The sequence below is a fragment of the Microcebus murinus genome, chromosome 17 (genome assembly GCF_040939455.1).
Source record: "Microcebus murinus isolate Inina chromosome 17, M.murinus_Inina_mat1.0, whole genome shotgun sequence".
In the NCBI taxonomy this organism is placed as follows: domain Eukaryota; kingdom Metazoa; phylum Chordata; class Mammalia; order Primates; family Cheirogaleidae; genus Microcebus; species Microcebus murinus.
In genome coordinates, this window is record NC_134120.1 from 2,052,304 (window position 1) to 2,079,240 (window position 26,937).

Genomic DNA, 26,937 nt, shown 5'->3' on the forward strand with positions numbered 1-26,937 from the left:
CATCTTAAAGAAGTTCGGAGGCACACACATTAGCACAAAAAACTCATTACGCTCCTGCGTGTCGGCCGCACACAGCTCGCGGCCCCTTGCGAGTACTTTATCTCTCAGCTCTACCAAATGCTATTTTTACAAAGCATCCAGATTTCTATCCTAAAGGCAATTCTTTTCTTAAAGTTCATCAAGTATAGGAGATAAATGAAAAATGCATTTTAATATTCGTATGCATGTCCCCCAGCAACAAAATCCAAATATCAAATTGCACAACGACTCTAAAGACCCTGAGAAAGTGGCTGCATGTAATTCTAGTTGATGGTGCCTGGAAATCCGTGAGATAGTCTCAAACCGTCTCACGTCAGTACGAAGAAAGTCTGCACAAATTCCCCACTGTTCCTACGCAACACTGTCAGCACCTCCTGGGACAAACACGTTTTCTGCGTCAACCAGGCCTGTCTGTAGCGCCCAGTTACTCTCTCAGGTGCTAACGAGGGGTGGCTGCACAGGTGTTTGTGGATGCGGTTAACATCTCCCGCCAGGTGACTTTACCTGACGGAGGTTACCCGCGGTAACGTGGACGGGCCTTATGCCATCAGTAGGAAGTCTAGTCTTCGGACCAAAACCCGGGGTTTCCTGGAGAAGAACTTCTGCGTCTGGAGTGCAGCCTCAGCCCTGCCCGAGTTCCCGGCCTGCCGCCGCCCTGCGGGTTCGGACTCGCCGGCCCCCCGGCCAGGTGAGCCAGTTCCTTGAAATTAATCTCTTACTTGATAGAGAGGTCATCTCCTCCTGGTTCTGTTCCTCTAGAGAACGCTGACCGGTACATTGTCCTATACTATAGGAGTCGTTTATTTACGCATCGTGCCTGAACGTTCTTGCAGGCACGAGAGCTCCGTGAATATGTTAACGACACAGGAAGTCCTGGCGATGTGCTGCCTTAGTGACTGCATCCTTCGTGGCACTAAAGCAGCTTTTCCCGGCCGTAATCACAGCTACCTAAACGAGTTGCCGGAGCTGCTCAAGCAGCCCGGAGAATCCAGACGGCGTCCGCATGGCCCCTTGGCATGTGCAGGAGGAGACTAGGAGGAGCCGCCGTGTGACTTACTGCTGTGATCGGGGCCCTGTGATTTAACTGCAAAGGCAGAACACGGCAGGTGGAACTCACAGACCTCAGACGCCACCTGAAGGCACCTGTGAACCTGCAGGTACCTGCGTTGCCGTGCCCCAGGCATAAGGCACCTCTCCCAACGGGGACTCACTGCTGCTTTCCCGCCAACCTGATTATTACACATCCGTCTCGCTTGCAGATTTAGACGGTCAAGGTTAAAGTTGGCTGGGCCAGTGAAAGGGCCTCTTCTATGCTTATAGTCCCGGTGGCTTCCGGCTAAGTCCCGGAACACGCCAAATGAAAAGCAGCAGTTGTGGACCATCTCCAAGGGCGTGAACCCTCTGTTTCCTGGAAGGCGGAGCGCCAGACACTCTGATGTGGAGGTAAACTGAGGCAGGCGGGGAGCAACTTCTCACCCGCCCCTGCCCCCACCCCTCACAGAGTCCCCTTTTGTGCTATGTACAGGACATGTGATCAGTGACCGCACTTTCTGGGCCCAAATATGTGGCATCCATGACTTTATAAAGGCTGGTTGTATTTATAAAGGGAATTATAAATTATAAATTTGTAAATTATAAACAACTTGTTTGAAATGAGTGAGGGGACCTTGCATTTCAAAGGAATCTCATGGTTTTTTAAGTCTCTTTGTAGATGTGGACTTTCACATGTCTGCTTCTCCCAAAGCAGGAAGCAGCGCTGTCCTGACAGGATGTGGACGGACGTTCGCTGTCAGCCCCACTGGTACTTTACTCGAGTTAATTGACCACCCTGCCAATATTCATTTAATAACCATTGCCGAAATTAGCATGAGTGCATTTACCTGTATAGACTGCAAGTTTCACCTGGGACTCCAGTAGATTAAGTAGCACAGCTCCACAATATTTTTATTATTATTATTATTATTACTATCCACATTATTAAACAACAAGAATGCCTTAATTCTATTCGGCTCTCCAAACTTTTCACTGTGCTTTCGCACACATTCTTATTTGGTACTCACAGCATCCTATAATTTAACTTTGCAGATGAGGAAATTGTGCCCGAAAGAGAACAAGTGACTCACCCAAGAGGATGTGACAAGTTGGAGGAGGGCTGACACCCAGCCTGTCCTTCCCCTTCTAAAACCATCTCAGATCCGTGCAGTTCTGACGTCTTTTCAAGCTCTGCCCAGGCGCATGCCAGCAGGGCTGATTCACATCCCGCACAAAGACTTCTCTAACAGCGCCCCGGGTTAGGAGAGCTCTCTCTGCCCCGGGCACTGCAGAGGGCGGGTCTGCGCAGGGAGGTCTAGTCCGTTTGGTTTTCGAGGGGTGCTCTAGCAACCCGCTCCGCTCCAGCGTGCACCAGTAACACTGGAAACCAAACGGATAGGGAGAGACTATGCCAAAGACCCACGCGTTTCCAATTATAAACTCACATATTAGAAACGGCTCCGCAGCAAGATGGATAATGATCAACCTGCCAGTCCAGGACCAATGCAGTTGCTGTTATCGAGGATGTTGGCAACCATTCATTGACATGGAAAGATGCTTACGATATTCTGTTAAGTGGAAAAAGCAAATTTCAAAATAATGATTACAGCATGGTTACAGTTTTATAAATATATGTAGCATGCAAAAATGCTGGAAAGTAAATTCACACTATGTTCAAATTAATTGTTTCCCAGTAGTGTAACTTGGAGTCTTTTTTTTTTTTTTTTTTTAGAGACAGGGCCTCACTCTGTCACCCAGGCTTGAGTACAGTGACACGATCACAGCTCACTGCAACCTCCAACTCCTGGGCTCAAGTGATCCTCCAACCCTCCTGCCTTGGCCTTGCAAAGCTCTGGGATTACAGGTGTGAGCCACGATGCCCGGCCTAACTTGGAGCTTTTATGTTTGAAAATGTCTTTCTGCATCTTCCAACTTTCAACCACGAGGAAGTAGTGCTCGAGTAACACAGTGTTTGAGACAGTACACAGCTAATTTCTAATCATTTATGAGTAGGTCGCCCAGCTACCAAATGCTCTTACGTCAAAGACCTTCTCTGTCCCGCCTTCTGAGTGGCTTTGGGCAGAGAGTGAGCAGGGCCAGCACTGGGCCCACGTGTGAGCAGGAATGGAGAGGTGACGGGGATCCTTCTCTGCTTATAAAGCTGCTCCTAGTTTGCACAGTAGTTATCTTGTGAACGTTTCAGGACCTGCGGTTCACCATCTATCTCCCTATGTTCTGAGCTGGAACTATCTATGTGCTACTCTCAGTAGCCTGGGGTGGTGTGACCACCGGGGAAGAACCAGCCACCTGTTCCTGTCCCCCTGGAACGCATGAGCACTCAGGCCGGTGTGCAGGTGGCAGTGGCGTACACAGACATGTGGGTATACACCCCTGTGCATGTACAGCTATAACGGGACAGCAAACAATTGGGAAGGCAGAGAGGAGCCAGACAGATGCCCCGCTGGGTGCTAAAGATGCAGCTTTTTTGTAACCAGGGAGTGGGCCTTGTCCTTCTGACGTCATTCGACGTTGTGTGGCCTGGAGCAGGTCTGGGCAGGAAAGGGCGGATGTCCTGGTGAGACCCCCCTCCCCCCACCCCCCGCTCCACCTGCAGCAGGTATCAGTAGATCGGCCGCCTGGGCGTGCCTCCCCCAGCACAGCCCTGGCACAGGAGAGGCAGCCCCTCCGTGTCCCCCCAGGTGGCTCCCACCCAGAGAGGCGCTCCGGCTCCTGAGACCGCGGCCGCCTCCCTGTCTCCCTGCAAACCCACGACTTCTAAAGCGTCATCCGTTCTGAATCCTGCGCTGCAGGACGCATGTTTCAAGGAGAATGCTCAAATGACTTACGAGAATGAGCCTTTAACCCCCTCCCGTGTTCATCTGCACACCCGCTAGGAATAAGAAGTTAGTTATTGTCTTCACTGTTCACGTTTATAAATAATGGGGCACTTCTCGTAAGGCCCCTGTTTGGCCACAATTTGTTCGCCTAGTTGTGATGATTCTGTGCACTTGAAACCAGGAATATTTACTCTCCTTTAAAAATAAGGAAGTGTACAGGCGCGCAGTGAACACGTGAGCCCTGACTGTGCGCGGGGCCCCGAGTGACAGCCGCGCACAGACCCCGCGCTCCAGCCTCAGGCGTCTCTCCCGGCAGCTCTCGGCCTGAGTGCCGGGGCCTTGCAGGCCAGGGCGGCGGGGCTGTCTGCCCGGGGCTGGCGGGTGGGCAGCAGGGGCAGGACGCAGGATCTGGTGTGAAGGGAGGTGCCAGGGCCACCCCCAGCGCCCTGCCAGGCTTTCTTTCCTCTAAGGCTCCACCGGGGGCAGCCAGGGCTGTGCCTCCCCCAGAGATCGGGGCTGGACGTCGCCCTGGGGCAGGGGCACTAGATGGAAGGTGAGGCGGGAGAACGCCTGTCCTTCTCTCTCCGCCAACTGGGCTCACGTCCGGCTCTACTTGTGCGCCAGCAACCCCGGGAGAGGCGCTGGCCCTCGCGCTGGCCGCGTGCGGGCCGAGGGTGTTGTGAGGACGAGATGAATCCATGTGCCCGAGACACTTACAACACAGTGGTGCTGCATGCGCCGGCTGTCAGTGCACCGTTCTGAATTGACGTTCTAATTCCTTCGAGAAAAAAAAATTGAAAGGATTCAGTTACAGATAAGGGGAGAGGTGCAGTCCCCCCACCTGCTGCTGAGAATGGCAGAGTTGGAGAGAGTCTCCCGGGCACTAGAGACCTGCCCCCCTCTCACATACTCCCAGAGACAAACCAAGATAGATGGGTTGGTTTGTTTGTTTTTGAGCCAGAGTCTCGCTTGTTGCCCAGACTAGAGTGAGTGCCGTGGCGTCAGCCTAGCTCACAGCAACCTCAAACTCCTGGGCTCAAGCGATCCTCCTGCCTCAGCCTCCCCAGTAGCTGGGACTACAGGCATGCGCCACCATGCCCGGCTAATTTTTTCTATGTATTTTTTAGTTGGCCAATTAATTTCTTTCTATTTTTAGTAGAGATAGAGTCTTGCTCTTGCTCAGGCTGGTTCCTGACCTTGAGCGATCCTCCTGCCTCGGTCTCCCAGAGTGCTAGGATGACAGATGTGAGCCACTACGCCCAACCAGGGTTTTTTTATTTGTATGAATTTAAGAGGTACAAGGGCGGTTTTGCTGTGTGGTTATGCCGCACAGTGGTGAAGTCTGGGCTTTTAGCATAACCAGCATGCGAATAATGCACATGGTACCCGCTAAGTAATTTCTCGCCATCCACCCCCCACCCGTCTGAGTCTCCGGTGTCTGTTATTCACAGACTCTATGTCCGTGTTGACACATTTTTTAGCTCCCACTTACAAGTGAGAACATGCAGTATCTTACTTTCAGTTTCTCAATAATTTCACTTAAGATAATGGCCTCAATTGCATCCATGTTGCTGCAAAAGACATGATTTCATTCTTTTGTATGGCTGAGTAGTATTCTATGGCATGTGCATATATGTGTGTGTGTGTTTGTACATACACACACCGCATTTTATTTATCTAATCATCTATCAGGGAGCACTTAGGTTGATTCCATATCTTTACTATTGTGAATTGTGCTGTGATAAATATACCAGGCAGGTATCTTTTTGATATAATGATTTCTTTTCCTTTGGGTAGATACCCAGTAGTGGGATTGCTGGATCCAGTGGTGGTTCTATTTTTCATTCTTTGAGAAATCTCCATACTGTTTTCCACAGAAGTTGTATTAATTTACATTTCCACCAATAAGCACCCCCTTTTCTCCGCATCCTCAACAACATCTGTTATTTTTTGTCTTAATAGCATTCTGACTGGTGTAAGATGTTATCTCATCGTGGTTTTAACTCAGATTTCTCTGATGATTTGTGATGTTGAGCATTTTTTCATATGCTTGTTGGCTATGTGTATGTCTTCTTTTGAAAAATGTCTGTTCATGTCTTTTGTCTGCTTTTTAATGAGGTTATTTTGTTGTTTTTCTTGTTGTTGAGTTCCTTGTAAATTATGGGTATTATTCCCTGTCAGATACATAGTTTGCAAATATTTTCTCCATTCTTAGGGTTGTCTGTTCACTCTGTCGATTATTTATTTTACTGTGCAGAATTTTTTTAAGTCTATTTTTGTTTTTGTTACTTATGTTTAAATTTTAGTCATAAATCATTTGCCTACACCAATGTCCAGAATGCAGTAAAGTTTCAGGATACAAAATTCAATGTAGAAATATCAGTACCATTTCTATACACCAATAAGCATCAAGCTGAGAACCAAATCATGAAGGCAATCCTGTTTCCAGTAGCCTCAAAAGAAAAAAATATATACGTAGGGATATATTTAACCAAAGAGGTGAAAGATGTCTACAAGGAAAACTACAAAACACCGATGAAAGAAATTGTAGATGACACTAACAAATGGAAAACTTTCTATGCTCATGGATCAGAAGAATCAATATTGTTAAAATGTCTGTACTGCCCAGAACAATCTATAGATTCTATGTAATCCCTATTAAAATACCAATATCATTTTTCACAGAATTAGAAAAAATAATTCTAAAATCCATATAGAACCTGGAAAAAAAAACACTAAATAGCTAAAGCAATCCTAAGCAAAAGGATAAAGCTAAAAGAATCATATTATCTGACTTCAAATTGTACTACAAGGCTATAGAAACCAAAACAGCATAGTACTGATATAAAAATAGATGCATACCATTGCTGGGCATCTACCCAAATGATCCAGTGACACTCTACAAAAAAGACACCTGCACTCGAATGTTTATAGCAGCACAATTCATAATTGCAAGGCTGTGGAAACAGCCCAAGTGCCCATCAATCAAAGAATGGATTAATAAAATGTGGTATATGTACACCATGGAGTACTATTCAGCTCTAAGAAACAATGGTGATATAGCACACCTTATATTTTCCTGGTTAGAGCTGGAACCCATACTACTAAGTGAAGTATCCCAAGAATGGAAAAACAAGCACCAGATATATTCTCCAGCAAACTGGTATTAACTGAGTAGCACCTAAGTGGACACATAGGTGCTACAGTAATAGGGTATTGGGCAGGTGGGAGGGGGGAGGGGGGCGGGTATATACATACATAGTGAGTGAGATGTGCACCATCTGGGGGATGGTCATGATGGAGACTCAGACTTTTGGGGGGAGGGGGGTAAATGGGCATTTATTGAAACCTTAAAATCTGTACCCCCATAATATACCAAAATAAAAAAAAAAAAAATAGATGCATAGATCGATGGAACAGGATAGAGGATGCAGAAATAAAGCCACATTATCTACAGCCAACTGTTCTCTCACAAAGTTGTCAAAAACGTACACTGGGAAGCCGGGCGCGGTGGCTCATGCCTGTAATCCTAGCACTCTGGGAGGCTGAGGCGGGCGGATTGGCTGGAGGTCAGGAGTTCGAAACCAGCCTTAGCAAGAGTAAGACCCCGTCTCTACTATAAATAGAAAGAAATTAATTGGCCAACTAATATGTATATAAAATTAGCCGGGCATGGTGGCGCATGCCTGTAGCCCCAGCTACTCGGGAGGCTGAGGCAGAAGGATTGCTTGAGCCCAGGAGTTTGAGGTTGCTGTGAGCTAGGCTGACGCCACGGCACTCACTCTAGCCTGAGCAACAAGCGAGACTCTGTCTCAAAAAACAAACAAACAAAAAAACGTACACTGGGGAAAGGATACCCTTTTCAATAAATGGTGTGGGTCAGATTGGACAGCCACACCAGAAGAATGAAACCGGACCTCTATCTCTCATCATATACAAAATCGACTCACGATGGATTAAAGACTTGAATGTAAAACCTGAAACTATTAATATAAAAATACTAGAAGAAAACCAAGATAGATTAGAGTCATTTGCAATTACTTTTAGCTGATAAACTGTTTTTCTCTGAGCAAGACTGTATTGCATGGGTCCCAACTGTTATTCAGGTGCTATACTGAAGACCTACTATGCGCCAATCTGCATCAGGGTTTGATGAGGCAAAAGTGGACAAGGACAAGGTCCCTCACTATGTGGAGCTCACATGCTAATGTACGAGGGTTAGGGGACTAGAATACAAGCAGTAAATAAGAAGACTCCAGATCACATCATCAGTGCGAGGCAGAGACTTAAAACAGTGCTGTGAAACAGCCCAGAGAGAGCTGCTTCAGAACGGGAGTCCAGGGAAGTCCCCTTAGGGAGGGGACTTTTTAAAATTATATAATAACATAACATAAGACTGATCATCTTAACCACTTTTAGGTGCACAGCTCAGTGGCATAAGTACATTCAGATTTTCATACAACCACCACCAACATCCACCTCCAGAACCCTTTTAATCTTGCCAGAGAGAACCTCTATGGGTTACCAAGCAGGGGATTTCTAGGTGGAGGCCAAAATGGCTAGAATAATAGGCGACTGTGGCGCCTCGTGGTGGAGAGTGATCTTGCAGAGAGGGCGTGTTGCTCACCACAAACAGGCGAGGCAGAAAGGGTGAGGCAAGTGTGAGACCCAGAGAGGACTGGGGGTCCGAGGTGGGAGTGGAGCAGGGGAAGGGGTGTGAATTTTATTCTCAAGGTCACGGGAGGCACTTGAGAATTTCCAGCAAGGGACGTGGCATGATCAGTTTAGGACTCAGAAGTCATGGGTCCGGGGTGGGGACTGACACAGACACTGCAGCTGCTTGTGGAATGATGCCACGGCTTGGGCGAGGTGGTGGGGCGGAGGCGCAGAGACGAAGGGAGTTGAGGGCAGAGTGATAAGACGTGCCGACGAGTTAGAGATGTGGGAACGCAAAGGAGCTGGGATGACTCCCAGGGCGGTGGCCGGAGCCCTGCGTGGCCAGGGAGGCCATTGCTGGGGATGGTGAGAGGCAGGGTCAACTAGGACAGACCCCTCCTGCCTGGTGGACATCCCTCCTCGGCGAATCGTGATGCCAGACCTGGGACACAGTGTCTCAGGGAAGCCTAACGTCAAAAATAAAACCTGGAGTAGCTTTTCTTCCTGTAAACCTGACCAGACGTGATGCTACTGCAGAGATAAAGTCACTGATTGTACAATATAATCCATGCTCAATGCAGCTGTATGTGAATATACATTTATTTTAGTAACCGTGGTATATATCCTTCTGCAAATAGAGAAGAAAATTCTATTTTCCCAACCAAAATGAATCTCTGACATTTATGTTTTTCATTTCCATAAGAACCTTTATACATAAATGTCCAACCTCAGAAACAGTAATAAAGGTACGCAGAATAACTTAACAACATTCTGCATCTTTTCCTTGCGCCGGTTAGTACCTGATGCTTTAGGAGGCAACATAGTTATGGGCCAAACAAAGCGTTCACCTGGGTAAAAACTACTCGGTTTCATTTATCTTCCACGATTTAGCCAAAAGCTTTAAATACTAAGTATTTGTATTTAAATACAAAGTATTAAATAAATAATTTTGAATAAGTGAGTGAATGAAGGCACGAGACACTTGAACGATCAGAGTGTCAGGTAATAAAATATTTTTCTTCTGGAAATGGAGTCTGTGTTATTTACATGGGGTGTAATAACTAAAGGGTGGACAGTGGGGTTTCCAAGAACCCAACCTTCTGCTTGTCATTCTAACCAACTTCTTCCACATCCAGAAACGCATAACAAACTATCCCCAACTTAATGCACCAAAGCAGCAGCCATTCAATTTTGCTGCCAGATTCCACGGGCCAGGAACTGGGAAGGCACCCGGGGTGGGCGGCTCGTTCTGCTCGGCTGTCTGGAGCTCCCCTGCAAGACTCGAAGGCTAAGGTGACTCGAAGCCAGTCTCCTCTGGACGCTTGCTCGTTCACGCTCACTGCTGGCGGTTGACGTGGTTGTCACAAGCCCCTCACCTGGGCTGTCCACAAGGACATGAGCACGTGGCTGCTCCGTGGGTCCGCCTGGACCTCCTCAGAGCACGGCGGCCGGTTCCAAGAGCCAATGGCCCAAGAGAGAGAAGCATCCGTTCCTGGCATTGTCACGGTCCTGGCTCAGACGTCCAGAGCTTTCTGTACTGGTGGAGGCCAGTGTTCACCAATGGCCCCCCATGGTCAAGGGGAGGGGACAGAGCCACCACTTCCCCAGAGCATCAGTGTCCACCAAGTCACGTGGGAGCAAGGCCACGTGGGACTGGAGATGGTGTCAGTGCGAAACAAGCTTGCCACACTAGCTCCATCTCGAGTGTCTGCGTGTGCTCGCAGATGAGCCCTGAGAATTTAAGAGGCTTGTTGGAAAGCACGCCATGCATCGCTGGGGACTCGCTGGAAAGGACAGACATGCTAACAGCCCCCAGGACGGTGGCTACCACCGCAGCGGGACTGTGCATGAATGCACACAGCTCCTGCCTCAAAACACAGACTTGCCAACATAGTTCCATAGCTCGTTCAGAGTGACTTTCATCTCCGCGGGTAGCTGTGTGCTTTTACTTTTATTAATAAAACTAAAGAAAGATATTATATATGTATAGTTTATGCCTTGTAAAAGTTTATGAAAATAGAATACCAACAAACTGATGGCAGGAAAATGTATGAAGCATTTTTCGTTTTTCCCCACATCACCAGAGTCCCACATATCTCCTTTTCTTATTTTTTTCGTTGGTGTTTCATCTGGGGGTGAAGTGACAAGAGGCCTTTTGCAAGCATGTGAGTGTCTGTGTGTGTGTGTAGTTGTGTTTTATAGACCCCAAATGGTTCCCTGTTCACATAATGTGTTTTGGGTTTTTTATTTGTTTGGTTTTTTTTATGTTGTACTTTCTCAATTCACTCACCTGATTTTCTTGCATTCAGTGACCGTAGCAGAATCTACCCAGTTCCTGACTCGAATTTGTGGTGAGGCAATCAACCCCCGATCACATACAGGTGGATTATCTGCTATGGGACTATCACCGGCAAATTGTTAATAAAAGAGCAGGGATGAAAATAAAGTTTAATCCTTTTCTAGGCAAATATAACAACAAGGACACATCTCTTGATAAGCCAGATAAACTCAAAATGCATGCAGTCCGAAGTCTATTGGAAATTATATTGCTTAATTTACTCCCTATAGCTTCAGTAATTCGGAATTTAACTCAACAGAAATTTATTGAGTGCACATCACACACAAAACATTTTGCTATTTGCTGCAATATGAGAAACCGAACAGGTCAGGATCCCCGCCCTCCGCTTCCCGGACAGAGAAAGGTCACTGCAACGTGATTTTCTTAGAAATGTCAAAGGCACAATGAAGCTTCCATCATTTACTTGTCAAAAGACGTCTTGCAACCTCATTCAGCAAGACGGATCTCTGCCACTTTGCTAAGGGCTGCATGGACGTTGTTATGTCGCAGCCTGACTCTCCAAGGTGAGGTACCGGCCTCTGCCTCCTCCGTCTGCTATTCTCTATCCCGGGCCCCGTCCTCACCAGGAGGGAGGGGATGGTCCCTTAGCCTGGACCTTTTAAATGTTGATCGCTTGTTTTACTAACTAGTATTCCTCATGTAGGTTTTCTTTGAAGTGTCCATGAGTTTTTCAAATGGTCTGGCTACCAACCTGCACGGGCATTCTATCCCCAACAAAACACGCATGGTGCAATTTTATAAACACTTTAAAAAAGACTTAACTGGAGCTTGCCGAGCCCGACATTGATGGAGGTGACTCCTGGCAAATGTGATGTTTCGGTAAACCACTGTAACTCTAGCAGAAGTAGAATAAAGCGGAATGACAGGTGCCACTGTTTTCTGTGTGCTGGAGCGACTCCCCAAAGCCCAGCCAAGGCTGCCTTGCCAGGGCAGGCACGGTCCCCTCTGCGTGAAGTCACCCCGAGATGAAGCAGGCAGACATTCCGGGGAGGAGAAGCTGTCTCTGATGGTGAGATGGGCATTCCCAATGGGGCCTGGTGGTCCAGCTTCCCAGGGCCTGCCTGGGCTTTAAGAGTGACTTGAGTCTGGGGGCCAGGGCCCCCTGGTCGGGCGTCACTGCCTGGGCCCCTGAGTGTTAGCCCTGCTCCCTCACACCGCCCTGCTTATCCTGATGTCCGGGGGGAAATCGGGGCACAAACTTTGTCTCTGGTGCACTGGGCACCCCTCTATCCACCCCTCCTCACGCCCGACCTCCGGTTCCCAGAGCCCTCATGTTCTATTATCCCGACGATCTCTTCTGAGGAAAAGACTAGATTGTTTTTATAACATTCTGGAAATACTTGCCTTTGAGCTACCAGTACTTGAACTGGGTTGCTAAATCCTGAGGGCCTTTGCGGGAGGCTGGTTTGGGCAGGCAGCCTGGAGCCCGCACTGCGGGCGGCCCGGGGCAGCCACACACTGCGCCTTCCCTACGTTGTGTGGGTCCCCGGTCTCCAGTCCCATCAGACCCATCCCTGGCTGGGGACTTAGGGCTGGAAGAACCCAGGGTCCCCTTTGCATGTCTCACCCACCTCCTACTCTTCCCCCAGCGGGAGGAGGCCTGGCCCACAGGCAGAACAGTGCTTCCCTGTGGCCAGGTAGCTGGCTTCCTTCCCTCCCTCCCTCTCTTCCCTCCCTCCCTCCCTCCCTCCCTCCTCCTTCCTTCCCTCCCTCCCTCCCTCCCTCCCAACTTCCCTCCCTCCCTCCCTCCCAACTTCCCTCCCTCCCTCCCAACTTCCCTCCCTCTCTTCCCTCCCTCCCTCCCTCCTCCTTCCTTCCCTCCCTCCCTCCCTCCCTCCTTCCTTCCCTCCCTTCCTTCCCCTCCCTCCCTCCCTTCCTCCCTCCTTCCCTCCCTCCCACCTCCCTCCCTCCCTCCCTTCCCTTCCCTCCTTCCTTCCCTCCCTCCCTCCTTCCCTCCTTCCCTCCTTCCCTGCTTCCTCCCTTCAGCTGCTGCTGCTGCTGCTGTGAACACAGGCCTCCCTCTGAGGGAGTGTGCTGGGCTCTGCAGACAGCACCTGTTCCCAGGACTTTGGATCCTACTTCTGGTCCAGGAAGAGGAGGCCCGGACCTCGGGAGGACTGGCCTGGAGTTGGACCCTCTGCACCCAGACAGTGACCTGTGCCAGCTTGTCAGCAGGACCGCAGACCGCCGGTGTGGGGGGTGAGGACAGGCATGAACCGGAGTGGGCGGTGCGCACCCCACCGGTCGCGTGGGAGTGGGCCTCAGTCGCGCGTGCTGGCCTGGATCTCCAGCCCAGATCCCGTCTCGGATCTCCCTGGCGAGGTCGAGGGCCCAGTCGAGGCAGGTTCAGAGGCCAAGCCACGAGGGAAGGTTCCACAAGCAGCAACTCAGATCCGAGTTCCGCAGCGGGCGAAGCTCCGGCCCCACTCCCGAGGGCTGACCGTGCGCGCGTGTCCCCGCGGGTCCCCATCCGCGTGGGCAGGGCCGCCCAGGTCCTTCCTCCTCCGGCCCCCGCGCGGCGCGGGGCGGGCGTCCAGGTGGGCGGGCTGCCAGCAGCCAGCGGTGTTTACCTGGCTGGCGGGCGGCCCGGGAGGCGGGGCGGGGAAGCGGGGTGCGCGCCCGTCCCTCGGAGCAGCGCCGTCAGTCACCGCCGCGCGCCAGCGAGGACGAGCCTGCGGCCCTGGCGGCCCCAGTTTCCCGACCCCGGAAGGCGGCGGGCGGCACGGGGCCCCTGCGCCGCCCGCGCCTGGCGCAAGGACCAGCCCCCCGGACCCGGGCGAGGGAACACGGCCTAGGACCCCGCGGTGCCCCTTGGCCTCGGAGCAACGAGCACAGCGCCGGTGGGTGATCCTCGCCGGGGACGGGCGGGAGGCTCCGGCGCCTTTGTCTCCGCGCCCCTCTGAGCGGGGACCGCGGAGACCTGGGCGGGATGGCTGGGGCGGGGGCGGGAAGCGGGACTGGAGCGCGGCGGGCCGGGGGCAGGCGCGGCCCCGCGGCAGGACTCCGGGTCCCTTTCCGGACCGGGAACGCGCGGGGCTCACCTGGTCGCCGGCGCAGGTGGCCGGGCAGGTGGCCACCCGGTGGCCTCCCAGACCTGACACTACGTCCCTACCCAGATCCCACCCGCGAGGGGTTGGGCGCGGGTGTAGACGCGGGCCTACAGCGGCGCGGACTGGAACCTGCCAGGTTTCCAGGGGTGGCTCTGGCCAAGCCTGGCGCCCCGGGTCGCTCAAACAACGGCCGGCCGTGGGGGTGGGGGAAAGTTTAGAGGTGGGAGGTGACACCGGTCAACAGAGGTCGCTCTCAGCCGGGCAGGTGCAGAGACTGCTGGTGGGAGCCTAAGGGCAAGGGGTGTGGGGGTCGGTCCGGCTTAAAGAGCCCCCTAATTAAACACCTGGGGCCAAGCGGACGACCGCGCCCCGCCCCTCCCCCAGGGCGAAGCAGTTTCCCTTTGAGCAACAAGGGCGGTTACGACTCTGTCCCGGCTTCCGCCTTCCCTGGCCTGTCTGCCTTCCTCTGCCGGCGCGCGCGGGCAGCCCACCTGAGCCCACCTGAGCCCACCTGAGCCCACCTGAGCCCAATTGCAGCCAGCTCGGGCCCGTGCCGCGCGCTGTGGCCCGCACTGCTCGGGTCTGCCCCGCGGGCACCTCCTGGGTGCGACTCCTCCGGCGGGATTCGCCCCCCAAGTCAGCTTGCGTGACTGTCACCATCACTCTAGGTCTTCTGCGGGGCTTTGCTTCTTTCAGCAGCTACTGTGGCCCCCTGGTTCGGAGAGTGGAGAGGCGTTGGGGAAAGGTTCCGGTTTCTTGGGGATCCGAGTGAGACTGGCAGGAGGGAGGCGTTCTGGCTCCTCTTTCTGTTTCCTAGTTGCAGCAACCTGAGAATCAGCTAGCAGCACGTGTTTGGGTACCCGGTGGGTGACAGGTGCTGGGCTTGCTGGGACGTGCTAGGAGGGTGGTGGACCGTGTTCAGGGAGACCGCTGCCCTCTGGCCGCAGGACGCGGAGTAGAAAGAGAGGTTTTCCGGGGCAGGAAACTTTAGGGGCATCCCATCCGAGACCTGTGTGCGCCGATTTCCCCTGCCAAGGTCAGGGAGACACTCTGCAGACAGTCAGCTGCCAGTCAGGGGCCGCCCTGAGTCAGGCATGACCCTGCCGGGGAGCTTCCTGCAGCCACTCTGTAATGAGGGGCCCTCTGGGAGGCTGGGGCCCCTCCAGACGCCCCACGTCTGCCTGGAACAGGGCTGCTTCTTAGTGAAGGCCAGGACTGTGAGGAGCCCCCCACCCAGTGCCTGTGTCTACGGCCAAGGCAAAGTGCCGGCAGCAGCAGGGTTTTGTTTTTTTTTATGTGGAATAAACAGAAACCTGAGGAGAACGAATCCAGTTAAAGATTATTGTGAATGTCGGTGCAGTAACTCCCAAGGATTTGACTGTTCTGAATTGACCACCTCTATTAACTGACCACTTCTGTTAACTCAGGGTTAAACAAAAGCTATTTGGTTTAAATCCACTTTGAAAATCCTTATAAAGAGCCACAGTTCTAGGCCCCGTGCGGTGGCTCACGCCTGTAATCCTAGCACTCTGGGAGGCCAAGGCGGGAGGATGGTCAAGAGTTCAAAACCAGCCTGAGCAAGAGCGAGACCCCATCTCTACTATAAATAGAAAGAAATTAATTGGCCAACTAAAAATACATATAGAAAAAATTAGCCGGGCATGGTGGCGTATGCCTGTAGTCCCAACTACTCGGGAGGCTGAGGCAGGAGGATCGCTTGAGCCCAGGAGTTTGAGGTTGCTGTGAGCGAGGCTGACGCCACGGCACTCTAGCCCGGGCAACAGAGTAAGACTCTGTCTCAAAACAAAACAAAACAAAACAAAACAAAACCCACAGTTCTGTACAGAGATAAGGAAGTGTGAGACGAGAGACTATTTGAGACCTGGTGTGTGGTTGGTTTGGTGACACTGAGCATCAGTTCCTACAGCCCCTCGCTGGCGGGGTGACTGTGTGTCCATAGGAGGGTGTCCACTGACCGCCCAAAAGCAGAGACCAATCTTTCTATCTCTGCCTGATTTTTAAATGTTCATTGAAGGTTGTTTTGCTTGACTTTAGTTTCTCTCTACATTCTTTAAAAATACGACACACTTCAGGTTGAAGCGGCCTCCGTGCCTTTTCTGTTACTAGGGGGCATTTGTTGACCGCTTGCAAACCGCCAGGCTCTCTTCTCAGAGCCATTTGTCACCTGGCATGACACCCTAGCTGCCCAGGATGCTCCCGTCTGATGTCACCGTCCTATTAATAGCCCCGTTTCTTACTGACGAGGAAACAAGGCCCAGGAGGGTAAGTCACCCCAAGGACACCCAACTGGGAAGAGGCAGGATTCAGTCTAGGCCTCTGCCGCCAGCTCCTGCTTGCCGCCCGGCGTGGCCTTGCTGGATAGGACACCCTGCAAAGGCTTCTCTTTCATTTTGATCCCACCGTGAGTGAGAATCCTGCACCCGTGGCTGTCGGGGGTTGAGGTTCGGTTGAGGTTCGAGGGAGATGCCTGGCAAAACGTGCTCCCTTTTCAGAATGACACGGCCCTAAGGGAACTGTCTTCTGCCTTTGCTCGTATCATCCTCTCCTTAACTTTCGCAGTGGTCAGTAAAGAGGAAAAGACCGTATTCTGGTTACTCTTCGTAGGATTTTAAGTAAGTAGCCATTAGACACTTCTGTAGGGCCGCAGAAGCCCCTGCAGGGGCCCGCAGAGCCGCGCCCCCGGGGAGAGCAGACTGTCGGGGCCCTGGCGCCTGCGGGCGGGGTGCCAGATGAGCAGCCGGAACGTTCTCCTGAGCAGGCCTGCAATCTCTGTAAAAGCCTGCCGTGTGCGGGCTTCCCTGGGAGAGCAGGGCCAGTGGGAGATGCATGGTAGGGGCTTACCGAGGAAAGGCAGATGTCCTGAGGCAGGCCGGCCAGAGGGCGGCTGGGATGCCCAGGGGACCCGGGAGCTGCCGTCCACAGGTGGAGCCTCCTCTCGCTGTGCCCGGCGATAACCTCAGGTGCACGTTCCGAAGCTCTTAAAAATGCCCCAGACTCCATCATTGCTAAAATGCAAAAATGTAGAGGTGAATGTTCTTCCGTCACGGACTCCGTGAACGGCCCCGGGCAGGTCTGCGGCACTGTCCTGAAAGTAGGTGGACGCCCCAGAGGGTGAACGGGCTTACGTGAGGTTGGCGTCTGGAATATATTCAAAGTCCCTAAATTCAGCGATGTAGAACAAGCCACCCGAGACTAAAATATGGCGCTGAGCAGGCTCTATGGCCTAGAGAGAAAGCCCAGGTGGACTAATAAAATATGAAAAGAACTTTAACCCATCCGTAACGAGGGAATTAAAAATTAAAACAGCAATAAGTCATCATGCTGGTAAGAAATTTAAGTTCTGACTATACCAAACACTGGAGAAGACGGAGGGAAAGGAGAGCTCACGTTCTTGCAAGCTGGAGTGTCAACAGGAGCGGAATCGCCTAGCAGAGCAAAGGCGGGTGCAGCCCGAGACCTGACAGTTCCAGTTCCTCGACTGTCCTCCGGGACAGCCACTCTGTGCACAGGACACACAAGGGGTGCTCCCTGCAGCAAGCTTTTAAAATGTTGTTTTGAGATTACCACGTATTCACACGCCATTGTAAGAAACAGCAACAGCCATCTCATACGCCCTCCCCTCGGTGACCCCGGCGATAGCATCGTGCCAAGCTGTGGTGTGACATCACAGCCCGGAAGTGAGCGTGGAAGTGGGCACGGTCCGCTGACCTTGTTCAGACGGCAGATTTCACCAGTGTTCATGCAGCCGTTTCAGATGCGTGCGTGTGGGGTTAGTGCCATGTAATTTTATCACCTGTGTAGAATTGTGCGGCCACCCACACATCAAGGTACACAGGACAGTCTCATCCCGGTGGCCCCGTGCCACCCTTTACGGCCCCGCCAGCTGCCTCTGCTTCCCTCCCCAAACCCTGGCCACCACTCATCTGCTCCCTGTTTTCTGCAATTCCACCTTTTCAAGAATGCTATAGAAATGGAACCATAAAATAAGTAACTTTTAAGACTGGCAATTTTTTCCCTAGAATAAATGCCTGGAGTGCAGCTGCTGGGTTGTACGGGAAGCGCAAGTCCGCGTACCGTGTCCACACCCCCTCCGCCCACGGCCCCCACATCCACACCCCCTGGAGTCCTCGTCCCATGTCCACGTCCCACTTCCAGGGTGCCTCATGAAAGGGGGGGTCCAAGCATGTGGAGGTGACCAAAAACAGTACTTTAGCTGGTTTATTTTTATATTAACTCACTCTCTTGAAGAGTGAAAGGATTGACATTCAGCTCACCAATTTTCCGAGAGACAAAAAGGAAAATGAAGTTTTATTGACTGTAAGTGATTAACCAAATTACACATTCAGTCTTATATTGGAGACGTAAACACAAAATTTGTAAGCAGGCAAGTAACACAGGGGAGAGAGAAATGGAAAGAAAGGGCCTGGAGGCAGGGGTGGGGAGGCGGGGCTTGGGGAGCTAGAGAAAGGGGGTTTCCTCACGACCCCCACTCCGGGATCCTGCTCGTGGGAATTAGTCTGTTTCCCTCTCTTAGAATCAAAACCCTGACACACCAGACTGTGTGGGCACAGCTAAGCAGAGCTGGGAGGGAACCTCAGAGAGCCAAACGCTCTTGGGGTAGAAAAGTGGCAAGGTCTCTAATCAGCAATCTAAATTCCAACTCAGGAGAGTAAAAACAGATCATCAGATCTATCCAAAGGAAGTAGAAAGAAGAAAACAAAAAGAGAGACAGAAATCAATGAAATTGAAAATAGGAAAACAGTAGAGAAAAATCGATGAAAAAGACGATTCTTTGAAACAAAAATCAAATAGAGTAACAGGGCAGCTTGTTTTTCGAAAAGAAAGACATAGCTATGAACACAGTCAACATTTTCAAGTGTGTGACCACAGAGACATCTCTTTCGATGGGGAAGGGACATGCCACAGTGGTGATGGGACATGATGCCGATGTGAGAAGCTGTGAGTGCTGGCAGCATGACAGGACCTGCCACCCTCCCCAGGGACAGGGGACCCGCCACCCTCCCCAGGGACAGGGGACCCGCCGCCCTCCCCAGAGACAGGGGACATACCGCCCTCCCCAGGGACAGGGGACCCGCCGCCCTCCCCAGGGACAGGGGACCCGCCGCCCTCCCCAGGGACAGGGGACCTGCCGCCCTCCCCAGCTGGACAGAGTCTCTCAGGCCAGGAGCCGCCACTTCCCTCCAGGAAATCCGTTTCTAGGGCCTCTTGGTTATGTTTCTAGAGGATGAGATGCTTCTCCTTGGCATGAATTATAAGCTGTAAAATTAAAAAAAAATAGTTGAAGTAACAGTTTGGGAAGTTTCATTAAGCAAACTAGCTTTAATGGCACCTCAGATCTGACTTACCTGTTGTCATTGATTTCGTTTTTATCCCGCAGTTTTGAAGCCCTCTAGAAACTAGTGACCCAGGGGTTGACTGTCCCTTTGAAAGCAGAGTTGAACTTGATTGCATTTACAGCTGAGATTTTATTTTGGTCAGTGGTCCACATTCCATCCGGACCCCCCGCCAGGGACTGCTGGCAGCTTTGCAGCTGGAGCACAGTCGGCTGTGCCCGGGCCGACACGCCCCACACGTCAGCGAGGGCCGCTGCGTGCCAGGCTCGGCGCCGACAGAGCGCGCAGTGGCCTCGGGCAGGCAGCGGACCGAGGGCCGGGCTCTCGGCACACGGAGCGGGGGCCTCTCAGGTCTGACTTTGTCAGAGAGGGTGATGGGCCTAAAAGCATTTGCAAAGGGATGGGGAGTGTCGGTCCAGGGGCTGTGTGTCCGCCTGGCATTCCGAGGTGGCCGTGTCCACTGTGGGGCAGCAGCACTCTGGGGGGGGTCCCAGATCAGCCTTTTGGGGTGTCCAGTGACAGGGGATCTTCCCGGAGAGCCCTGTCCGCCTCGCAGGTAGGAGTGCCGGCCCTGCTGCCCTGCGGGCAGGAGCGGGAGCCGGGTGCCGGGGAGGGAGGGTGCTTGGGGGAACCCCCTCCCACGACATCTCGCAGAGCCGCCAGGCCGAGTCCAGGTGACCGCCAGCCTGCACGGGGGAGGGACGCACCCCCACTCGGACGGACTGTCTTTCACGCGGAGCCCGATCAGGTCCCCAAGTCCCGAGTCTTCAGCACACAAGGAAGACTAAGCAGAACCTGCCTGGGTCAGTCTCAGTTCCCCGGCGGGGGTGGAACGGGCCTGGTGGCTGCGTACCCACCTCCCAGGCGACACGCCTGCAGCGACCAGCAGGCACTGCCTGTCCTGTCCTCTCAGCGAGGGGGGCTGAGCCGGCTCCCGTGTTTCTCGCTGGGGGGTCTGCAGCCACCTGCACGCATATCTCTGGGAATTCATGTGCATGCAAAGTCCTAGGACCCGCCCCCGGCAGGGCACACGGCAGTCTTGGGGTTTGGGCCCAGGAACCTGGATTTCAGTGAGCTCCTGGTAGACTCAGGACCGCTCCTCCAGGTGAGGGAAGGAAACAGGTAGTGAGTGGCCGCTCGTGTCTGGTTTCCGAAGCTCGTGGGAACCGCACAGAGGCTCACAAACGCGTGCTTTAATACGATCAGGAAATTCTTTACTCTTCACTGTCAAATCAAATTTGCACTAGAAAGAATGACCCGTTAATTTAAAAAGTTTTACGCTGACAATATGATTTTTTTTTTGTATCATGTATTTTTGAGACTTGCTTCACAATTAGAGAGTAACATTTCATCTCTGTGAGTGCTACTGTGCCACCTGTCTGGTTTCTTGCACGGTGGAGACCTAGCGTGTTTGCTAAACGTGCTATCGAAGCAGAAATCACAGAGCCACGTTGCAGGCTACCCCTGGAGAGCAGGCGCACGATTGCTTTGAAAAGGTGTAACGGCCGTCTACTTTGCGCAAAGTTCCCCGCTGTACATTTCAGGGCACAGCGAGTAGACGTCATTCCTGTCCTCAAAGTGCTCATCGCTTCCTTAGGGAACTGAGAAGGCCACGGCCAAGGTTTCCAAGGCAAACTATCTGCTCAGCGCCCTGGAATATGTGCAGACAGCGTGCTGCAGAATTCCCGACGCAGGACGTTGCACCTAGGAGAGGAAGGTACACGGTGAAGTGTGTCCTATTCCGCACCCCGGTTCACTTTGCACCTGCCACCGCTCCCTGCCCATCTCCCAGGTCCTGCCGGGATCTGCTCAGGACTCTTCCTGGAATGCCCAGCTCATTATCGGTGTAGACGGCTCCTTTCTGGAGCTGTTTCTTACCCTGTCTCTCGCTCCGTCCTGCCTGCACAGTGCTCGCAAGGGACGGCCCTCTCCCCCCGTGTTGGCCGCATTCTGCTTGCAGATTGCATACTTACGTTCCGGAAGACCGTTCGAATGTGCTGTAGTCGCCCTAATATGTACTGTCGTGCGGAGTCCTAATATCTGGCATAACAGACAGGTGGACTCTGCTAATTCTAGTTGTCATCTCCCAACTGATGCATCAAAACAGCCTGAAGTTTACGGAAGTCGGGTCTAAATCCGCTCTCCAGCAGCAGCGGCCAGCTAAGGAACGGGGGCAGGATTGATTCAGCTTACGTTTACTCAACTTATAAGAACAGATAAATTAGATCAGTAATTTAATAAAATAAGCGAAAGTGATTCTCAGATAGTTTAGGAGCTAGGTGTCTCTGTGCGTGTGTGTATGTCGGGGAGAGCGTGCTTTGGTTGTTTTTCTCGTGGTTCCTTCTGCTGTCTGAAAATGTAATAGTCCTGGGATAGCTTGAAGATTTATGAAGTGCAAGTACCAGCTGCAGTCATCTTCCTGGAACTGCGAGGGGACAAATTGTATTTCAGAAACAGGCAAAATGCAGCTCGGCTCCAATATATCATTTCTATTGCTGTGTGAAAGGTGTTGGAATTCTAAAAGGGAGATGATGACTGTTTCACTCCATCATTATTCTTTTTTATGTCAAGACTTATTTTTGAAGACAGAAGGATTTAAACCAGATATTAAAAGCTAACCTTATTCATCTCAGACGAGGAGTTGGAAATTGTTACATGAAGGGAGGTGGAACATCAAAGTGTATAAACCCGGCAAACAGCCATCCTGAAAATGCCTGTTTAGGTGAACATGAAATGTCACATTTGAAGCCTCATTAGATAATAGTCCTGATATCAAATAAATAAACTAAGTAGATCAGAGAGGGAAGGATTAGCAGCACTAAAATAAAGCGTGCTGTCTGAACTTAAGTAAGTTTCAGTGTGACGGCAGATTGAAACCCGGACAAAATTTTTCGCCGTCTCTAAAACAGAAACAAAACAGCGACCCTTGCTTGTGAGGGTGGAAGAGGTCCCGGCTGGTATTTTTGTACAGGTCAGGGTGATGCAGTCATCTCAGAGACAACCTCACTTGTTTGGGCGGCACGTGCAGAAAGGGAGTTTGGAAACTGACTCCAGGTTTACCGCTGGCCTCTTCGGTGGGGCTGCGCCTAATCCCCACGACGCCCACAGCAGACGGCGGCTCCGACGGCAGTGATTCTGGTCTTGCAGATCCCAGCACCTCCCCATCGTCTTCTTCGACGAACCTTCTAGTCATGCTCTTTGAAGTTCTCTGCACTGTGCTGCTGGGATGGATTTGTGAGTAATTGTGCGCGTTGTGTAGCATGCTGTGGGGCCAGAGAAAGGCCGGGGCGCACGCTGGCAGAGAGGGATGGAGGCAGAGGGTGTTCGCTCATCCCTGGAAGCAGGCCCGGCTCAGACCGAGTGCCCACGGGGCCTCCAGGAAGAAGAAAGAGAGAGGGAGAGAGGGAGAGAGAGAGAGAGAGAGAGAGAGAGGGAGAGAGAGCTGAGGCCTCTGCGGTGTGGGCAGCACGCCTGCAGGCCGCCCGGCCCTGCCGCTGCACCAGATGCCGTGGGACCGACTTGGTTTCAGGCGTGTCTGTGTTCGCCGCGGCGGGCAGAGCCGGCGGGACGTGTGTTCTCTGCACTGGGACTTGGGAACCCCCCAGGGCTGTGGGTGAAGGTTGCCCCACGGTCTGCTCCGGCCTGGGGGTGACAGCTGGGAGTGCTGAGCGAGGAGGTGCTCTTCCCGAACCACGGGCCTCCTCGCGCCCTGGGGACAGCCCTGCCGCCCGGAGGAGGGCCCTACACCCGGTGGCTGTGCGCACCGCGTGGGCCTGGGCCTGCCCGGCCGCTGCAGGTGTCTTGCGGTGCCGGCTCCCCGCGGTCCGCCCGGTCCCCTCCGGAGGGATCCGCGGCTGAGGATTCCAGCCGTGCGGGGCGGGCGGCTCCTCTGCAGTGCGGGCGGCGTGTGGCGGCGGTGACTCCCTCTGCCTCCCTCGTCCCCAGAACTCCTCCTCGCCTCTGCCGGGCTGCTCCCGCGGGAGGCTCACCGCCAGGCGGGGCGGGGCTGACGGGCACTTCCTCTGGGTGTCCTCGCTCGGAGCAGCCTGCGCCTGGGGAGCCGCCGCGCTGTGCCCAGGGCCCCGTCCTCCGGCGTGCGTGTGTGTGTGTGTGTGAGTGATGTGTGTGGTGTGTGGTGTGTTTGTTTGTTGTGTGTGCATGGGTGTGTGGTGTGTGTGTGTGGTATGTGTGTGCATGGGTGTGTGGTGTGTGTGTGGTATGTGTGTGCATGGGTGTGTGGTGTGTATGTACATGGGTGTGTGGTGTGTGTGTGGTGTGTATGTGCATGGGTGTGTGGTGTGTGTGTGGTGTGTGTGTGCATGGGTGTGTGTGTACGTGATGAGTGTGTGTATGTGTGTTTGTGGTATGTGATAGGTGAGAGTGTGTGTGATGTATGTGGTGTGTGGTCTATTTGTGTGTTGCTTGTGCATGGGGGTGTGGTGTGTGTGTGCATGGGTGTGTGGGACGGGTGTGTGTGCGGTATATGAATGTGTGTGTGGTGCATCTGATGTGTGCGTGTGTGGTGCATCTGATGTGTGTGTGTGATGTGTGCATGTGATGTGTGTGTGATGTGCGTGTGTGATATGTGCATGTGATGTGCATGTGTGATGTGTGTGATGTGTGTGTGTGTGGTGTGTGTGATATGTGCATGTGTGATGTGCGTGTGTTATGTGTGTGTGATATGTGCATGTCATGTGCATGTGTGATGTGTGCGATGTGTGTGTGATGTGTGCATGTGTGATGTGTGTGATGTGTGTGTGATGTGTGTGTGATGTGTGTGATGTGTGTGTGATGTGTGCGTGTGTGATGTGTGTGATGTGTGTGTGATGTGTGCATGTGTGATGTGCGTGTGTGGTGTGTGTGTGATGTGTGCATGTGTGATGTGCGTGTGTGGTGTGTGTGTGATGTGTGCATGTGTGATGTGCATGTGTTGTGTGTGTGATGTGTGCATGTCATGTGCATGTGTGACATATGTGTGTGATGTGTGTGCGATGTGTGTGCGTGCGGCGTGCGTATTCGGATCCTGCCCTCCGCCCTGTCACTGGCGTGATCTCGGGCACGGGGCCCCTGGCAGACACGCAGATGAACTTCCGCCCTTCCTGTCTCAGTGTGAGCCTCCACGTCAGAGTTGGCGTCGGCAGCTCCCACAGCCCGCGGCTGTGCGTGAGCCTCGTGGGGGCGCTGGCCGTGTGACGATGCTCCCAGGTCCCAGGCACGCGGGTCCTCGTGCCGACTGGGGCACCGAGCCACAGGAACCCGCCCCGTCCTCAGAAGGACAGCAAGGAGGCTCGTGGACTGGCCGGGTTCGGGCTTGCAGTCCCCAAACCCTTAGTTGTCCCATTCCGTCACCGGTCACTCTTTTCGGTAGGCTCCGCACTGTCTTAAATGTGACCATCCTCACTTGAAATCGTGACCGGGGTCAAACAAGAGACTGTTCATCCATAGATATCATGAAAGACATCTTATTATAATTCCGGTGTAATCACACTTCATCAGACAAACCGTAAATAGTGACTGTGCTCTGCAGGAGGTTTGCGTTTCTCAAACCACGTTCTTTATGTCCTATGAAGGGCATCCGGGATAATCTTGATTTTGGTGGGCCAATAAAATTACAAGGCCTCAGCCTAGTGGTAATAAATCATCGCCTGTTGAATGGATGTTGATCTTTTCAGGCCCAAAGATATCTAGCAATTAAATGGCAAGCGGAAGACACTTGGAATGTTCAGACTCAAAATGCAAGCTGATTGGCAGTTATGTTCACACTTTATGGCATGCACTCCAGGTGTTTGTTACTGAATTACTCATTTAAACACCACTTTTCACATAACAGAGTCTAAAAGATACTTAATTTAGTGATGCATTCTTGTAATGCTTTATTATTTATCGTTACTCTGGGACAGTTTTCACATTGAAGGAAATGAGGCATGGGAGCTTTGTTGAAGTTGTTGATATATTTTGTGTCTTCAGAGCACCTATTAAAAGGTATGAGATGAGGGAGAAAGTGAGCTTCTAACCTTTCAATGGAGTTCTTTTCCTTAATAAATCCAAAAATTAATGCGTAGAGAAACAAAGCCCAAAGGGTCAGGTTGGTTCTTGGCCGCACGCATGAACGAAAACTCAGCTCAGTGCAGACCGCGCGGCGCACCTGCCCGTCCTTGCCCGGATGCGGGGTGGACTTGGGTTACACAGTCCTTCTACTCTCCTGAGCTTCAACATCTGTAAAACGTGGAGCATAATGATAGCACCTACCTCGTCGTAGGGTGGAAAGGATTGAGAAGACAGGTGTCCAAACTCTCCAGCATTGCCTAACCCACAGCACGTACCCCGACAATCTGGGCCACTGTCAAAGGTTTCCTCTGCCCAACATCCAGAATGCTTGTCATTGCACATCCATGCTGTCCTGTGGTGTGCCGCTCACCTTTTCCTTACATATAACTGTCACTCGCTGACATCCTTCATCTTTCTATTGCGTGTCACACCGTTAAGAACTCACCTGGCCAAATGCTGCACGCCCACGTGAAGACGTGGGACCCTGTAGGAGATCGGCTCTGGCCGTCTCTTCTGCGAGGCCATAGTGGGCTTGATGATCACAAGTAGCATTCTTATCCCTGATTAGAATATGAAGTTTCTAGGAGGTTCCAGAAGGAAGTGACACGGCAAAATGCCGCTTGCCCTTCTGGAGACGTGGCACTGATTAGAAGATAGGCTTCGAGCCAGGTCTGTCCTGTGGGCCCATGGTGGGGTCTGTGGCCACAACAGGGCGTTCTCTTCCCTGATTAGAAATCTGGAGATTCTAGATCAACAGCTCTAGAATTCGTTTGTCCTCTGTGTTTTCAGAATGATCAGCTTTATTTTAGTCCAGACCCAGACAACAGCTCTTTGGGGCCCAGGGCACGTGCAACTGTATGTACGGCATGTAGATTCATAGAGCCAGCACATCCGCTGCCCATGCACGGGCCACCTCGGGCCGTCACGCCTGCTGCTCAGGAATGTGTGAGTTGTTCTGGAGGTGAATGAGCACACGCCGGGTGCGCGAGCACTGCCCTGGCCTGTGGTTGCCGGCTCTGGCTGTGAGCAACGCCCAAAGTGTCCGTGGCCCTCTAATTACCAACGCTGGCGCCCTGGGTCACGTCTGACCTCACGGGCCTTGGAAATGGCAAAGGCATGACTCCCTGCCACGGCCCGGGAGGGGGAAGCCACTGAAGATGGGACACGTGGCCTGGCCACAGAGGAACAGCCGTGCTGGGGTGCAGCATCCTCTGACTTAATGGTTTGCACCCCCAGGGGCCTGTAAAATATTAACCAGTGGTTCCCGCAGCACCTGCAGGAAGTAGCGTGTATGTCGCCGCTGCAGATAAGGGGAACATGGGCAGAGCCTCGGGCCTGCAGGCAGGGGCAGGAGGGGGAAGGCAGTCTCGCTGGGCACGCCTGCTCCCTGGCCCTCGCCACTTCCTCCCTGCACCCCGTGGCTGGGCTCGCCGGCGCAGACGCGCTCGTGACGGAGACTCACCCAGCTGGCAGGTTCCGACACACGCTCCTGCGGCCGGCCCCACGTGACCGCAGGGCCCCAGAGGAAGGGCGAGTCCTCC

At 52.7% G+C, this 26,937-nt stretch overlaps 1 protein-coding gene across 2 annotated transcripts in view; it reads left to right on the plus strand.

The window, feature by feature from the left end:
* Positions 1-13,549: 13,549 nt before the first annotated feature.
* Positions 13,550-26,937, plus strand: part of MBP (myelin basic protein) — a 108,844-nt gene continuing 95,456 nt past the window's right edge. Inside the window, exon 1 of one of the 2 annotated variants that reach the window (XM_075993789.1) lies at positions 13,550-13,763. The gene's annotated coding sequence lies outside the window, so the exon portion shown is untranslated. The remainder of the gene's footprint in view (positions 13,764-26,937) is intronic. The other variant, XM_075993788.1, reaches the window with a different exon arrangement.